This window comes from Cetorhinus maximus, chromosome 18 (genome assembly GCF_964194155.1).
Source record: "Cetorhinus maximus chromosome 18, sCetMax3.hap1.1, whole genome shotgun sequence".
NCBI classification, from domain to species: Eukaryota; Metazoa; Chordata; class Chondrichthyes; order Lamniformes; family Cetorhinidae; genus Cetorhinus; species Cetorhinus maximus.
Window position 1 is genome coordinate 9,102,526 of NC_135896.1, and position 18,734 is coordinate 9,121,259.

At 45.9% G+C, this 18,734-nt stretch overlaps 1 protein-coding gene across 5 annotated transcripts in view; it reads right to left on the reverse strand.

The window, feature by feature from the left end:
* The window catches only part of nrxn3a (neurexin 3a), a 1,687,706-nt gene that overhangs the window by 196,716 nt on the left and 1,472,256 nt on the right, over positions 1 to 18,734 (reverse strand). The gene's annotated exons all lie outside the window — the stretch shown is intronic.

The following is an 18,734-nucleotide window of genomic DNA, read 5'->3' on the forward strand; positions in this document are numbered from 1 at the left end:
ACTATTTTACCTTGCTGTGAGGAATTGACTGATAGTTTTACTATTGTATGGTCCTGGGCTTCCAATTCACAAAGAAACTGACATTCAGCCTCCCACCCACTCCACCCCCTCAGCCACATGCAGATGTACAGCTCAAGGGAGTAGGGAGAGGTCAAGGAAGAAATGAGAGTTCAGCCAACTGAAACAATGGACAGGCATTCATTGTTGACCAACCTTGAAAAGCCAAGCAACATTGTCCACTAAAACCACAGGAAACTTCCCAACAAGGACACCATGCCTACTTGCGGCTGGGTGCCAACAACAGTGGATCGGAGATCACGTTACAAAATGCCCTCGTTTCTTCCTTTTGCCAATTCAATTCCATACAGCACTCACCCTCATATGCCTTTTACTGGCAGAACAAGTCAAATTGAACCCAATTATACAGTGCGAGCGTTCCCTAATATGCTGAGTTGCTACTTGAACTGAACCTATTACAGATTCTTTTTGATGTAAATTGCGCAGAAGCTATACCTATCAGCCAGTCTTACATTCATTATTATGATCAAAATGCCCACCCTCTAGTTCACCCCATTGTTAGAAGAAATAAAAACGTTGCACGATTATTTTAACACACTCTCAGATGTCCTAATTCGAAACTGATCCCATTTCAGGCCGGTGTGAGAGTCGATATTAGGGCGCTCACAAGCAACGTCCCTCCCTCAATAACCATCTACTGGCAGTGACATTGAGGTCTGAAGACAGCTGAATGAGAAACCTGTAGCACAGGAAACCAGGCAAACCATTGAAAGCCCAAATCAGGGTCAGTAGGAGAATGAGTATGAAGGTACATGGATAGACTTCCAGTTGCTTGCTGGGAGAGTGGGTTGGAGATTCTGTGCTGCTGTTGGGAGCCCCATCTCCAACCAGCTCCCTACAGAATATGCAACTTCACCTTCACGAGTAGAGGACCCGAATCAATCTAAACTGGACCCTGTTAGTAAGTGGCCCGACCATGAGAACTGAGGTTCCTAAACACAGGGCAGAGATGTTAAGAGGAGAAGTGTTCAAAACCATGTTTAAACAGAGTAAATAAGGCAAGGCTGTCTCCAATGACCAAAGAGTCAATAACCAGAGGGCACAGATTAAAGGTGATTGGCAAAAGAACAAGAGGTCACATAAGGAAAACTTTTTTTACACAACGTGTTGTTGTGATTTGGAATGCACAGTTCTGCAGGTTCTATAGTAGCATTGAAAGAGAACTGGATAAATATTTGAAGAGAAATATCACAAGAATAGAACTGACTGGATCGCTCTTTGAAAGAACTAGCAAGTACATGATAGGCTGAATGGCCTCCTTCTGTGCTAGATCATTTTTTGACTCTACGGCTGAAAGTGTATACCTACAGATCATGATTCCTGTTTTTGGTCACCCGCCTCTTGTCAAACGTATATATATATGGATGCGAGAGAAAGGATCGGACTTAACCTAACCACCAGAAATCATACATTACCTAGGCATCAAGAGGGCATCCGTGAAAACAGATTCCAGAACAAGTCATGCTCCCAGAATAGTGTTGCCAATTCTTCTTGGCTTGATTCCTGGTGGTTTCACCACTTGACCGACTGCCTCTCACCACCTGTCCCACCATTGCCCCATCCTCCAGGTGCGCTGCTAATTGGAAAAGGAACAGACAGTGTAGGAGGGGTGGAGGGGGGGGGTGGTATTTTCAACCAAAGCGGCTGGGTGATAAAATCCCAGGATTGAGTGGAATAGTTGTTTTGCACCCTGTCTAGTATTATCTCTATCCATCCCCCTGCCCCCATCTCCCCCAACTCAGTTAATTCAATGGAGAATAGAAGCAGACGGGCTGTAAAACCATCAGTTTTCTGTTAGGCGGGTTAGGTTAAAATGTTCCCCTTTGTTACTCAATTGGATTGACCTTGACAAGTTGCTCCCCATTTCCAATATTTTTAAAAGTAGTAAATTAAAGTGTTTAAAGAAAATGAAAAAAAAAAACCCTCAATTTTGTTAAAGGCCCGAATGAGTTTTCTCTGAGTTTTGTTGCGGTGTCCTGGAGATTAATCTTCAATTCCTCGAGGCCAAAGGACAATGTAGGAATGGTAATTTGGGTTTAGTCACACCATAGTTGTGGATAAGGTAGCATAGTGGTTAGGTTGCTGGACTAGTATTCCGAGGGCTGGACTGATAATATAGGAGATAGGATTTCAAACCCTATCAAAGCAGCTGGGGGTGGGGGGGGGGTGGTTTAGATTCAATTAATTTAACGAACTGGAATAAACAGCTTGCATCAGTCTTGGTGAGCAGGAAACTACTGGGTTGCTGTAAAAACACATCTAGTTCATTCACGTCCTTGAGGGAAGGAAATCTGCTAACCTTACCCAATCTGGCCTGTTAAATATTGCTGTATTATCTGTAAAGAGCTAGGAACTAATTGTTACATGCAAGTGTTCCAAGGGAGCACATTTCACAGCTGCACTAGAGATTGATGTGATGTGCAACAGGACCAGTTCAAACCGGTCCTTCGATTGTACCATGTAGCATGGCAAGGTAAAGATAAAGGGTTCTGATCTGTCTGAGTTTAAAGTGTGATTATTACCAACATCTGGGAGCCAAAAGACAAGAACACATTGAACGGCCTATATGTGATACCAATGTGGTTGACTCTGAGATGGCCTGGCAAGCTATTCAGTTGTATCGAACCGCTGCAGAAAATTATAATCGTCACGGGCTGCAGTGGTTCAAGATGGCGGCTCACCCACCACCACCTTCCCAAGGACAATTGGGAACGGGCAAGAAATGCTGGCCTTGTCTGCGACTCCCACACCTCGTGAGCGAACAGAAGCAAGAATCCTGGATGGCTGGCAACATGAAGGGGGTAAAGAAAATTAGATTTAATAAGCCATGGGAAAATGGAACAAGACAAAACCCCAACAGCCTGGGTCGCGTTGGGAGCAGACAATACATTCATGAACCATCACTGTAGGCAGATGCAGGAGCTGAGAATGTTTAGGTGAATGGGTTAAAAGCAAACCTTTAGTACCCTGATGTCAATGTAATCATGGTCAGTAAATTCATCTTGATGAATGTTTGTGTAGAAAGGCATTTAGGTAGTCAATAATTTTATAAATCTGAAGGCCACATGGTGCAAAAGCCAATTCAGGGAAATAAAATGTCTGCTTCAGCACTTCAATCGGCAGAGCAAACAAAATCAATTTAGTGCAGACCATTTCCAGACTTGGCAATATTCTTTTTATCTAATCATTAGTGTTCACTCAATGACAAATCAGTTATTAGCTCAGGATAATAAAGTTTGAAGGGGGGCTATTGATTAGACACTCTTGCTACGCTGGTAGTGGGTTTATTTTTAATTTGGAGGCACTGGATTGGATCTACAGCAGTCTGCCCTTCACCACGTGCTGGGAGATCTTCAGGCTGGCAACACCTTGAAGAAATATTCAAAAGAATGACGTCCCCTCCTAATAAATATGGCGACAACTAAATCAATTTGCCCTGATATAATGGCAAGAAATTCGGCTCCATTTCCACTTTGCCATGCCTAACAGTAATTCTTGGAGTTATACAGAACTGCGTAGAATGTACAACACCGAAGCAGATCATTCGGCATAACTAGTCTATTGTGTTCCACATGAGACTCCCTCCTCTTTATGTCACCCCCATATAACCCAGCATAACTTTCTAAATAAAGGAAAAACTGCATCTCTACAGTGCCTTTCATGAGCTCAGAATGTCCCAATGTGCTTTACAGCCAATTAAGTGCTTCTGAAGTGTAGACACTGTTGTATTGTAGGAAACACAGCAGCCAATTTGCGCACAGCAAGCTCCCACAAACAGCAATGTCATATAACCAGAATAATCTCTCTTAGTGATGTTGAAGTATAAATATTGTCCAGGACAATATCGTTGCACTTCTTTGAAAAGTGCCGTGGGATCATTTACCACCAACTGAGAGAGCAGATGGGATCTCGGTTTAATGTCTCATTTGAATGACGGCACTTCAGACAGTGTAGCACTCCCTCAGTATTGCACCAGAATGCCAGCCTGGATTATACGCTTAAGTCTTTGGAGTGGGACTTGAACCCCCAACCTTATGAGTGGTACTAATTCAGGCACAGCTGATGCCTTTTCATCCTGACATCTATTCCTTTCTCCCTCATGTCCTCATGTTGCCTCCCCTTAAATGTGATGAAGGAGTTCAAGGGCTAGTGTGAAATGAATTGACACCCGTGACCCCCGCCCCGGCCCTGCAATCCCCATCCGCACCCCCTCAACAGCTTTTTGGGGAGGGGGAAGAGTTTCAAATTTCCACTATCCTTTGTGTGAAGAACTGCCTGAATGACCTCGCTCTAATTTTAAGATGCTCAAAAAGGAAGCTCAGTGCTAATTGAGCTGATATGGTTTGAACTGTGTAATGTGGTTTATCAATTTCAGTGCCAGTGTGATGCTAGGTATGTAGGCCGTATGTCCCAAAGGCTGGTGGATTGTATCAAACAGCGTGTCCCTTCAGCTGTTTGCAACAGGCAAGGTACAGATCGTATCCAACCAGCCCATGCTTGCAAAACTCAAAACACAGTGTCCAACATTAGAAGTGATTCCACGGTTGGAGAACATTTCTAATTAATCCTCAGTGTGCTAAGAATTACGCTGACAACCAATTTAAGATTGTCAGTTGGGCTTGCAGTGTGGTACATTTGTGTGTACTGGAAGCTACTTATATTAAGACAGGGCCCTGTTCTTTGCAGACAGAAGGAACATGTACACACATTGCGCCTGTTTCAGCTGAACAAAATAAGTGACAGCCATTTGCTGGTTCATGCCCCAGGGCAATGTCTTGGCCAATCAGAGTCGAGCTGTCTGGTTTGAATTTCGAACAAAGCTTGGCAGTTAACTGTCAGTCCCCATCAACAGGTGCATCCTCCATGGCAACAAGTCCGCCAATCAGAGTCCACTTGTCAACCAATCAGCACTCTCTTCCCATACAGTCTATACTGGTATTGGTATTTTCTTGGGAATTGTCCTGATGGAAAGCTGTGACAAAAAGATGGCTCTTTTTTCAGCAATACTCAGGTTTGAACTTTGTTGTCCCAAATGTTTGCGAGTTGCTGCTTCCAGGTCGTTGGTTTCACAGACGGGATGAATCATGAATCATAGCAATGACAAAAATGTCATCAGCCCCACTGCGGCGGGAGGGGCGGGTGGGTGGGCGGGGGGGAGTGGGGAGGACGGAGGGGGTAGGGTGGCGAAAAATGCCACAAGCCATTTAAATTTCCATTGACTTCGGCAGGACGGGAAGATCCCACCGGCAGGAGGGGCTGGAAAATTCCAACCGGTGAGTTCTTATCCTTTGAAATGCACCGTCTGAAAGAGCGAAAGAAGCTAGTCCAATAGTAACTTTCAAAAGGGAAATGAACATATACCTTAGAAGGGAAAAAAAAAATTGGCAGTGCTATAGGGGAAACAGCAGATGAAGTGGGACTAATTGAACAGCTCTTGCAGATCCAGCACAGGCACGATGGGCCAAATGGCCTCCTCCTGTGCTGCAGGATTCCATTGCTGTCTTTCTACTGGGCAAGGCTACATTGCTACATCGAACCAAGGGCTGAACTTTCAGGGTCAGCGGGCGGGTGCGATCGGTGGGCCCGGCGATCGCCAGGGCAACGGGGCCTGCCGCCCGCGATCAGCCCCATGGCCGCGACTTCACCGCGGGCGGAGAAACTCAGCACCGCCGGGGTGGGGGGGGGTGGGGGGGGGGGGGGGGGTGGCGGGAGCGTGGGTGCTGACGTCAGCCCGGGTGCGGGGCGAGCGCTGACAGGAAGCTCCCTGAAGGCTGAGAGCTGCCTCAAGGGAGCTGCAAGACCCAAAAAAACCCTCCGGCAAAGCTTTGGAAAAGCAGAAAGAGAAATGTCCGAGCCATCCCCAGTCAGGCACCTGAAAGTACACACGGTAAAAAAACGCTGCCCACTGATTTTCACTTTTATTTTTATTTCATCACGGAAACCCCATCTCACCACCCCCCCCGGGATGAGGCCTCAGGAGGAATGTAAAGGCCGCCTGGCCGATTTGCCCGTCCGCCAACCGTAAAGTTGGATGGGCAACGTACAATTAAAGACAATTGCGCCGTTAATGACCTTAATTGGCCTCTGAATTGCCAGCGGGCGCGTTTCCGACTTTTGCGCTCGCCCGCCAGCCGAAATATTGCCTGAGCGTGGGATGATGTCAGGACACTCGCCCCGACGTCATCTCACGTCGGGTCAGGTCGGGTGGGGTCGGGTGGGGTCGGTTGGGGTCAGTTTGGGTGGAGTTGGGTCGGGTTGGGTCGGGTCGGGCCGGGTCGGTTCGGGTGGGGTCGGGCCGGGTCGGTTCGGGTGGGGTCGGGTTGGGTTGGGTCGGGCCGGGTCGGTTCGGGTTGGGTGGGGTCGGTTCGGGTCGGTTTGGGTGGGGTCGGGTCGGGTGGGTTGGGGTGGGGTGGGGTCGGGTGGGGTCGGGTCAGGTCGAGTGGGGTCAGGTGGGGTCGGGTGGGGTGGGGTCGGGTGGGGTCGGGTGGGGTGGGGTCGGGCACGCAGTGTAAAATTGTGTCCCTGGAGCCTGCAATGTTAACATGTTACTTATAAAGGGCAAAGCAGAGCTAATTGATTGTTGTGTAAATATGCAACGGGCCTCTGACTCTGAACCTAAGAATGCATTTCCAGATGGTAGGGAGCAGCAGGATTAAGAAACAAACCCTCGTTATTTAGCATTTTGCCTGTTTCTGACACTGCAGGCAGGCTGTTGCCAATTCTTAATTCAGCCTCTTTGACAATCTATAGGTTACACTCCTAAACCAATCACCCAAGCTTGCGTTCTAAATAGAACGGGACTGTATTTTTTCAATACACAGGCTCTGGCACTCTCCCAGAGGTAATGTCTTACTTCTCCTCCTTATCTTTGATCTCTCAGCTGCTGCAATCTTTGGCTTCTGGAATTCCTAGCCAACTTGGCCTGAATTTGAGACAGCACCACATAAATTATAATAAACTAAAAAGCCTCTGGTGACCCGTTCCCCTGCTCACAAAAGGATGATGGCTGTTATCAGCGCTGGGGATGTCGCTCTGCGAGGGATGACCGACACTGCTAATGCTGGCAAGAGATTATCAGCCAGCAGAAAAATGCAACGCATTACGCAGCCGTGTAGAATACATTCCCTTGCACCTCAGAGAACTACGGGCCCTGGTCTGTGGAACAGTGTTAAATAGGCCTTCAGTTGGCCCAGGGGTACAGGAAACCCCCTCACCCAAATTGCAGGGATGGGGGTCATCTGAAATGTGGGGGGAAGGTGCATTACACTAAAAAGGGGCCCTTCCTGAACCATCAGCCTAACCCTCTGAACAGTGACAGGCCTCTCCGATGGCAAATCATAGGCCTACGAAGAGCCCAATGAAAATCATCTTCCTCCTCCAACAGAGGAAACGGGGCTCGTTGAAGTTGATCGAGCCCCTCTGGATTCAATTATCTGGTGCGGCTTAGTGGGCATCACTCTTGCCTCTCAGTCAGAAAAGTGGGGCTGGTGGGGGGGGGTGGGGGGGAGGTTCAAGTCCACTCCAGAGACTTGGACACAAAAATCTAGGCTGACACTTCAGTGCTGCACTGGGGGAGGTGCTGTCTATTAGTTGAGACGTTAAACTGAGGCCCTCTTCTATCTCAGGTGGATGTAAAAGATCCCATAAAGGAGGGTTATCCCCACTGTTCAGGTCAATATCCCTCAATCAACATCACAGAAACAGGTCATCTGGTCATTGACACATTGCTGTTCACAAAATGGCTGCCGCCGCTCCTAAATTAAGGCAGTGACTACGCTTTGAAAGTGTTTTAATCGCATTTTGAGACATGCCGTGGTTGTGAAAGTTGCTATATAAATGTAATTCACTGTTTTTCCTTTTTTTCTCCTGTGGGACTTGTGTAAGGTGCTCAGCTGGTGAAGCATTCCTCCGAGGCTCTATAAGGACAGAACGGAGAATTCCTGGAACCGGGCAAAAATCTGGCAGGTGGAGTGTAGTGTGGGAAAATGTCAACTCGTCCACTTTGGCAGGAAGAATAGAAAAGCAGCATATTATTTAAACGGAGAGAGATTGTAGAACTCTGAGGTACAGAGGGACCTGGGGGTCCTGGTCCATGAATCACAAGGTGTTGGTATGCAGGTACAGCGAGCGACTAGGAAGGCAAATGGAATGTTGTCATTCACTGCAACGGGGATGAAATATAACAGGGACGTTCTGCTATAGTTGTACCAAGCGTTGGTGAGACCACATCTGGAGTACCGTGTACAGTTTTGGTCTCCTTTCTCAAGAAAAGGATATAACTGCATTAGAAGCAGCTCAGAAGAGCTTGCTCGGCTGGTTCTTAGATGAGGCTGACACTTTATGAGGAAAGGTTTGACAGGCATCTGATGGAGTTTAGACGAATGAGAGGTGATCTTGTTGAAATGTGTAAGGTCTTGAGTGGGCCTGACAGGGTGGATGCCGAGAGGATGTTTCCCCTTGTGGGAGAGACCAGCACTAGGGGGCACAGTTTAGTCTGTGGAACTCTCCTCCCCACGGAGCAGTGGAGGTTGGGTCACTGAATATTTTTAAGGCTGAGTTGGATAGATTTTTGATTGACAAGGGAGTCAAAGGGTACAGCGGGTAGACTGGAAAGTAGAGTTAAGGCCACAGTCAGATCAGCCATGGTCTTATCAAATGGCAGAGCAGGCTCGAAGGACCGAATGGCCTACTCCTGCCCCGAATATCTATGTTCCCCTGAGCACATCCCTTTGTAGTTGGGGGAGGTGGTGCGGTGAACTTCTGAATGCAGGCTCCCCTATGAAAAGCGACTCACCGTGAATTACAGAAGGCTGCGGGTTTGGCTCCAGTTTCCAAAACCTATCCAGATTCCATCTGGGCCCTAAACACAAGCTCAGGGACCCAAATCCACAGTGATAACAGCAGCAGGCGCTTGGGAGCATCACTACCTCCAAAGTCACACGCCATCCTTACACAGAACACCGTTCTTTCACCGTCTCCCTCTTTACATAGCACCAAGGGCTGCGGACAATAATTGCTATGGGTGAAAGGCCAGGAGGTAGACCCCAGGAAGTTCCTCAGCTGACATAGGAATGGAACCCACACGGTTGGCATTGTCCTCTGCCAAACTTTAGCCATCTAAGCCAACCAGCCCTCTCCTTCACTGAGAGTCAAACGGACTCGAAACGTTAACTCTGTCTTCCTCCCCATGGACGCTGTCGGACCTGCTGAGTTTTTCCAGCAATTTTTGTTTTTGTTTCAGATTTCCAGCATCCGCAGCATTTTGCATTTACCTCTCCTTCAAAATCCTGGAACTCCCTCCCTCTAACAGCACTGTGGGTGCACCCGCACCACATGGACTGCAAACGGCTCAAGAAGGCAGCTCACCGCCACCCTTCTCAAGGGCAATTAGGGATGGGGCAATAGAAATGCCGGCCCAGCCAGTGAAGCCCATACCTTGCTTTTGAAAACAGGGTGTAGTAAACTCAGTTGGACTGCCCTGCAGACCTGGCTTTCTTTTTCTCCTTTTTAATGCTTGCTTGCCAAGTCTATTCAAAGACTTTAGACAGTGCATCGCTTCTGCCAAATTTGTTCCTTAATTCTTTGTTGGAAGGCTGACGCCGAAATTCAGGTGAAGCGCTTGAAGTGTGATAACAATAGCTTGGCAATTAGGTACTGCCTTTAACACACCAAAATGTCTCAAAGCACTTCACAGGAGCCTTATCAAAAATCAAATTCAACACGGAAGCATATTAGGGCTGGTGACCATAAAGCTTGGTTAAAGAACCAGATTTTAAGATGCTTTGTAAAGGAGGAGAAGTGGAGAGGCAAAGAGTTATAGGGAGAGAATTCCAGAGCTTAGGACCGAGATGTTGAAGAAACGGCCATGACAGCAAGTGGATGTTGAATGTTCATTTTTTTTATTATGAATAGAAAGATATCACAATGTATTTACAGCACAGAAATAGGCCATTTGGCCCACCAGGTCCATACTAGTGTTTACACTCCACACAAGCACAATTCTGCGCTGAATACATTGTGAATCTTTGGAATTCTCTACCCCGGCGGGTTGCAGATGCTCCACCATTGAATACGTTTAAGGCTGGGATGGACAGATTGTTGGTCTCCCCGGGAATCAAGGGAAAGGAGGGATGGGCAGGAAGGTGCAATTGAAGCCCAAGATCAGCTGTGATCATATTGAATGACGGCGCAGGCTTAACGAACTGTATGATCTACTGGTGCTCCTATCCTGTACGTTCTCATCTAGTGGCGGAATGGGTTAGTGGGGCTGAATGGCCTTCTCCTGTTCCTACGGGCTGAATAATACCGAGGTTGGTGTGGTGGGCGGGGGGGGGTGGGAGGGGGGGAAGGGGGTGGGTGCGGTGGGGAGGAGAAGATGGGTAGAGTATTATCAGGGTCGATGAGCTTGATAACAAGCCTAATTGACCCTTGGTTACTTATTTAAATATGGTGGGCGGGCTGCGGGTTTTGATGCCCACCCACCCCACCCATATCATGGGGGGGGTGAGCTTGGGTGTGGGCGGGAAGGCGGTGGGGGTGAGGCACCTGCCCTATTTTATGTGCACCCCCCCCACCCCTCCCCCCACTGAAAACGCACCTGGCGGGAGCAGGTAAAGTATAGCGCGACATTTTCACCAGTTTCCTCACTGAGTAACCAGGGTGAATAACAGGCCAGTGGCGAAATCGCGAGCATGTGGCTACCTGTCGTGGGATTCGCATGTTTAATGAGCCTGCAACATGTTACTGTTTTTGGGACAGATGTACGTGTAAATAAATAAACACCAGGAATGAATATTCACAGGCGTTTGAATAAAATAAAACACAGCTAGTCAGGCGCACTTTCAGGGTTTAGGAGAGAGAACTTCGGTCTGCTTTAAAAACAAGGACACCTCAGAGAAGCAAATGCAAGAGGCGTGGCAACGCGCGGTTTGTTTTGGTCACCTGCTCATTGGTGGCAGGGCGGTCGCCAGAGCAACGGTCGACATTTCTGTAACGTGCGAATGAAAGGAAAATTGGCGTTTGTGGGGAGGTGAACGCTTAGATCTGGATAAGGAGAAACATTAGTTTTGTGTTGATCAGTGGAATGATAAGAACTTGCATGTCTATGGGGAAAGAGCAGGAGGGTGAGGCTAATTTGATAGCCCTCCCACGATGGGCTGAATGGGCCTCCCTCTGTGCAGCATGATTTCTATGATATATTGGGTGACAGAGTGGAGCCTGTGATCTTATAGAATGGACCATGTCTACAGTTCTATCACTTTGATCCTGTAAAGGTTTAGTTAGTCATCATTGGCTTAACTTCAGGAGAAAGAAAGGACTTGCATTTATATAGCCAATGTCCCAAAGCGCTTTACAGCCAATGGAGCACTTTTTGAAGTCTTGTTACTGTTGTAATGTAGGAAGCGTGGCAGTCAATTTCTGCAGAGCAAGCTCCCACTAACAGCAATGCAATCTTGACCGGACAATCTGTTTTAAGTTATCTAGGCTGAGGGATAAATGTTGGCCAGGACACCAGGAGAACTCCCCTGCTCTTCTCCAAACTGTGACACGGGATCTCTTATGTCCACCTGAGATGGCAAGTACAGCCTCGGTTTAACATCTCATCCAAAAGTCCGCACCTCTGACTGTGCAGCACTTCTCCAGTACTGCACTGAAGTGTCAACCTGGATTACTTGCTCAAGTGCCTGGAGACCTGAATCCATAACATCTGACTTAAAGGGGAGAGTGGTACACACCGAGCTCCGGCTGATATAGTAAGTACAGAGCTGTTCATGTCACTTCCCATCTCTTATTCTGTTCCATGTGTCCTGAGGCTGCCATTTCTGGTCTGCCTCCTCTCTAGTTATTCTTGCACTTCAGTGAAAGAAAGCAAGGAGGTGCTACTGGGCCAGCATGGTGCTCCCAGTTTCCATACAGTGAGAGCCAGACCAATTAATAGCACTAATCATTCCACATCTACTCCTCGTTCTGTTGTAGGGTAATGGCTGGCCCACGGGGCCACTTGTGGCTCAGTGGGAAGCAGTCTTACCTCTGAATCAGAAAGCTGTAGGCTCAAATCCCCTTCCAGGAACCTGAACAACTGAAAGAAAAACTTGCATTTATACAACACTCCTCATGACCAGCAGACACCTCAAAGCACTTTGCAGGAAATGAAGTATTTTTGAAGTGCAGCCACCAATGTAATGCAGGAAACATGGCAGCCAATTTGCACACAGCAAGCTCCCACAAACAGCAGTGTGATAATGACTGGATAATCTGTTTTTGCGGTGTTGACTGATGGATAAAACATTGGCCACAACACCGGGGATAATTCCCCCCGCTCATCTTTAAATAGTGTCATGGGATCTTTTATATCCACCCAAGTTGGCAGATGGGGCCTCAGTTTAATGTCTCACCCAAAAGACAGTGCAGCACTCCCTCAGTACTGCATTGGAGCAAGTCTTGCTTTTTCTGCTCAAGCATTGAAAGCTGGTAGTTCAGTGCAGCACCAAGAGAGTGCTGAACTGTCAGAGGTTTGGTCTTTCAATAAGACATTAAACTGAGGTCCTATCTACTCTCTCAGGTTGGAAACAGCATCTACACTTTTTAAGTACTTAGTTGGCTGTGAAGCACTTTGGGGTGTCCTGCAGTCGTGAGGTGCTATAGAATGCTCTTTATCTAATAACTTCCCAAAATGGCATGATTAAAAGCAAGAGATCAACTTGTACCCAATCAGTCCATGTTGCAGTATTCCTGGGACTGGACAGGACATTGGTCAGGATCATCATACCTAGTAGAAATGATTGAACCATGTACATCTTTTCACAAGTCTGATCAAATCCTTTACAAATTCATGACTGGGCTCCACAAACTGCATAACTTGATCCATTGTATTATTTTTTCTGTTCCTCCCTTTCTCTGCAAAGATGCCATTGGTAGGTGCATTATCTCAGCCATGTCCAGCCACTGCTCTATTAAACTAAATGCTGCACTCCAAAATCAAACTATTTAAGTGGCAGTTAGCAGGGTAAAAATGGAGGTCTTGGTTCAGTGGGTAGCATCCCTGCCTCTGAGCCAGAAACTCTGAGTTCGAGCCCCACTCTAGGACTCGATGGCCAAGGAAGGTGTGTTGATAACATGGCCAAACAGGTTGAGTATCAACCTGCAAATCTTTCCAACATTCGCCAATGGTAGGTTGTCAGTGTGGGAGAGATTCCTGGTCAGCCATGTGTTATGGAAAGAATGTTGGAGCCTCTACCATCACTATTCATAGCTCCAGACTACAACACGCACATAAAAGTTCCACAGCAACTTGGGCTCCTTATGTGAACTGTAACATGCCGCCACCACTCAAGCATGGTGCTCCAGTTTTAAGTACTGCTATGTTCCTCTTTGACACACAGATCAAATGCACCCATGGCAATCCCAAAATACTCCCAGGCCATCTGCGGCTAGAGAGAGAGAGAGAGATACTTCCACTTTCTCCCATTCAAAAGCTGACCTGTTCGTAACTTAAGAAATATTTGGTGCTCATCTTCTCCAATTAAATGCAAAAAGGATCACCTATTAAGCAGCTGAGACTCGACACTCAGTGTCCCCTTTTGCTCTAACACATGTTTGAATAATCCATTACATTTAAACCAAGGCAACCAATGAAGCTGAGCACTTAATGAAAAGAATTCATTACACGTTACTTTGTACTGTTAAGAATCTGTTTCATTGATCCATATAATGCAGTGAAAGTGGACCAAATCAATGCTATTAAATAAATCAGGAAGAGATAAAGAAGATTAATGGCTTGCAAGGGCTGGTGCTCCACAGAATCCGAGAGATATCTTTAGCAGTAGGATGGCCGTAATGAAGGACTGTCTCATTGGGTTCAGGGACACAGGCTTCAGCTCAGTGCGGGCTCTGTTTATTTGGCAGTAAGATTATCTTCCCCAAAACATTCCACTGGGAATTGTACAGACCCCTCGGGCTGCACGGCTCACAATGAATGTCTGCATTGAATATTAATTGTATTATAATTGTATTGAAGCACCTCAGAGTGCAACATGATGTATGCTGATAACTCCAATCCCATTGCACTGTCTGACTGTCTGTAATGACCATATTGAAATGACTGTAATATTCATTGATTGTATTGAAGCATCTCGTGATCCATGTGTAAAAGTTGAATCTGATTGGACATTTTGTGATGGCGATTTAGAAATGTTTTGTAATGTTCTTCCAGATATTTTATGAATAAAGTGTATATTTTTTAAAAAACATTCCACTGATTGTTTTATACTTACAGTGTGATATTCCAGATTAACGTTCAAGTTCTGCATATAGAGGCATATATGTATGATATTTTCTGTGGTGTGGCATGAGATGTACCAAGACAAAGCATATTATTCAGGAGAAGACTGACCTCTTGGACCAAGTTTTGGTCGCCTGCCCTAATGTCTCTTGAAGGGTTTCGGTGTCAGATTTGTTTGATAATCACTCCTGTGAAACAGCTTGGGATGTTTTACTACTTTAAAGGTGCTAGATAAACGCAAGTCGATGTTGGTGTTCGAGAATGGAGGGTAACAGGGCCAGGGCACGCTGATGTAATTCCTGCGCATTTTATATAGTCATATGGAGGTAGCTTTGACTTTACCCAAAATCGGTGGTCCAAATTGGCAGCCTGTTTCACGCCTCTCTCAACTCATATTGGCATTGCACTCAATGCCTTTTTCAGAGATCAATCCCACCTCCCTATTTTCTCACACTAAGTCTTAACCCCTTCCCTCTCATGAAACACATACAATTGGCTCTTGCAACTCAAGGTTAAAAGGGTATCTTTAGACGTAGACGATTGATTGGCTGAGGGAACGTACGGGTTATTTCATTCCATGCTCGCCAAGAATATTTGGAGGAAGATTTGGCTGTTTGGAAGTCTTACTTGGTACTAATCAGCTCCCTGAGAAATTCGAGGATTGGGTGGGGGGGCGCCATGGCAATATTTGTCGAAAATAGATTCAATGTAGCATGAGATCCTTTTTCCAATTGTGTGGTTTGTTCCTTTTAAATAGTGTCTGCTTCAATGGCCTTGCATGATTCTTATCATTATAATGAGCAATTTGTTGCGATCAGGCTGGTCAATTATTTACAGTCGTCTTGTCTTAGTAGCTGATCTTAAAAGTATTTTTTTCTCTAAAGACAGCAAGGTCAACTTGCTTAACTTTGCCACACAATTTAAATTCCTCATTTCTATGATTTTCTCTTTACCTTCTCAACTGGTCCTTAATATATAAAAAAAGCGCTTTTCATGAAGACGGTTTCTCATGCTCTTGATAAGGCTGGCATTTTATTGTCTGTCCACGGGTATCGTTTTCACCTCTAGGTCAGAATATTGCGGCAAAAGCAAAATACTGTGGGCGCCGGAAATCTGCAGTAAAAGCAGAAAGTGCTGGAAAAACTCAGCAGGTCTGGCAGCGTCTGTGCAGAGAGCTACGGGGGTTAACGTTTCGAGTCCGTATGACTCTTCTTCAGGGCTAAAGAGAATATTGTGGATTCAGTCTCCAGACCAGAGGTCTGAGCCCATAACCCAGGTTGACATTGACAGGGCTGCTGCACCCTTAAGAAGTGCCATCTCTCGAACGAGATGTTAAATTGAGCCCGCGTTTGCCCTCTCAGGTTGATGTAAAGGTTACCATACCACTATTTCAAAGAAGATTAGACAAGTTCTCCCTGGTGTACTGGGGCCAATATTTGTCTTTCAGCCAACATCACTAAACACAGGTGACCTGGCCACGATCACACTGCTGTTCATGAGAGCTTGCTGTGTAATACTTGACTGCCAGTTTTCCAACATTGTAACAGTGACTGCAGTTCAAAACTAATTTCGTTGGCTGTAAATCGCCCTGGAATGTCCTTGAGGTTGTGAAAGGCGCTATATAAATACAAGTTCCTTTCTTCTTCCTTTCACCCCATGCTGCCCTTGGCAAGTTGATGGTGAACCATTTATATGATCCGCTGAAGAAGGTGCTTCCATACTGCTGTTCCGCAGCGAGGGCTTACACCTGCCACATCCTCAGGTTCATACTTTTGGTCTGGGCCACAGCATTTTGGTAAGAGCAGGTACTTTGTTATTGAGGGAGAGTTGATGGATGTGATCACTTTCATGCATACACCTGGATAACTCCACCACTGGCAACAGTGCCTTGAGGGCCTGGGCCTTAAGCTCTGAAATTTCCTCCCTTAACGTCTCCACCTACCTCTTCCTTTAAGATGCTCCTTCAAAGATATCTCTTTGACCAAGCTTTTGGTCAACTGTCGTAAATGTCAAATTTTGCCCAGTATCACCCTAGTGAAGTGCCTTGCAATGTTTCACTATGTGAAATGTGCTATCTAAACCCAAGTTCTTGCTGTTGTTGGATGTAGAGCAGCATTTGCAGTGCCCCTGCAGCTATTCCATTTGGCTAGGATGATGGATGCTAGAGGTAGCCTCTGATCTTGGCTCTCCTGGTCCTGAGCTCCAAATAATTTGGGGTAATATTTCTTTGGGAAGGTCCTAATTTCCCGCTGGAAACTCAGCTGTTACCCCGTAGTAATGGTATAAACATTCGCTTGTGGCCTTTCTCCGGGATTCACCCCTACCTTCCACCAAATTTACAGCAGGAGATCTGGAGAAGCCATATGGAGATTTTACCTCCTGCCCCCCTCTCACCCGTCTTCTAGACTCTTCCTCTTTGTAACATTTTCATTGTTTTCCAGGCTTCCTGTCACCTTCAATCACCCATTCTGCCCATAAATGGCTAACTCTCAAATCTTATACTTGGTGTTAGTCAGTTATAAGGACATACAAACATCCAAATTGAGAGCATGAGTAGGCCATTTGGCCCCTCGAGCCTGCTCCGCCATTCAATAAGATCATGGCTGATCTGATTTTAACCTCAACCCCACATTCCTGCCCAGCCCTTATAACCTTTCACCCTCTTGCTTACCAAGAATCTATCTAGCTCTGCTGTAAAAATATTCAAAGGCTCTGCTTCCACTGCCTTTTGAGGAAGAGAATTCCAAAGACTCACGACCCTCTGAGAGAATAAAAATGCTCCTCATCTCTGTCTTCAGTGGGCAACCCCTTATTTTCAAACAGTGACCCCTCATTCTAGATTCTCCCACAAGAGGAAACATCCTCTCCACATCCACCCTGTCAAGACCCCTCAGGATCTTATATGTCACCTCTTACTCTTCTAAACTCCAGCGGATACAAGCCTAGCCTGTCCAGCCTTTCCTCATAAGACAACCCGCCCATTCCAGGCATTAGTCTAGTAAACGTTCTCTGAACTGCTTCCAACGCATACACATCCTTCCTTAAATAAGGAGACCAATACTGTACTCAGTACTCCAGATGTTGTCTCACCAATGCTTGTATAACTGAAGCATAACCTCTCTACTTCTGTATTCAGTTCCCCTTGCAATAAACAATAATGTTTTCTTAGCTTTCCTAATTATTTGCTGTACCTGCATATTAACCTTTTGCAATTCATGAACTAGGACACCCAGATCCCTCTGAATCTCAGACCTCTGCAATCTCTCACCATTTAGATAATAAGCTTCTTTTTCATTCGCCCTGCCAAAATGGACAATTTCACATTTTCCCACATTATACTCCATTTGCCAGATCTTTGCCCGTTCAGTTAACCTATATATGTCACCTTGTAGCCTCCTTATGTCCTCTTCACAACTTAATTTCCTATCTATCTTTGTGTCATCAACAAGTTTAGCAACCATACCTTTGGTCCCTTCATCCAAGTCACTTATATAAATTATAAAAGGTTGAGACTGTAGCACTGGTCCCTGTGGTACACCACTTGTTCCATCTTGCCAACCAGAAAATGACCCATTTATGCCGACTCTCTGTTTCAATTTGATTTATCAATTTGATTTATCTCAACTTTTCCCAACAATACTCTATGATTTCTGCACGCCTGCAATTCTAGCCTCTCGTCTGTAGTGTTCAATTGTTCTGTGTTTGATTATGCAAGTCTGGTAGCTGATCTGTGCTCACTGTGCTTGATTGGTTGAGCCCAGGTGTTGACTCAGAGCAAAGTAAACAGACACCACAGAAGCGACCAGGAGCTGAGCTGCAAACATGAGTGCAGACATTTTGTGATTGCAGAGATATTTTGAAATTCTTGTAAGTAAACCGGTTGCAATTTAGAAACTAATGCCATCTCTGCATTGCTCTGAGATATATAAAATATACAACATTGCCCATCCCTGATTTTATTCACTCCACTACTGGTGGCTGTACCTTCACCTGCTTAGCAGCTCTGGAATTCCTTCCCTAAATCTCTCCACCTCTCTACTCTCTCCCCCTTGAAGTCATCCCTTAAAATCTACCTCTTTGACTAAAAATTTAAACATATGTCCTAATATCTTGTCATGGAGTTTGTTGTCAAATTTTAATTACAATGAATGTAAAGCACCTCAGGATGTTATTACATTAAAGGTACTATATAAATGAAGTTGCTGCTGGTTCCAACACCTTTCAATCATGGTGGCATTGTGCACTTAAAACGTTGACATTATCCTTAGATTTTTCAATTGATAAGAAACCCGCTTTTCCATCTCCAGTTAGTACAAAGCTCAGAGCTCTCTGTATTGCAGCACTATTCGAAAAATGCCTCCCTTTGGCCGCAGAA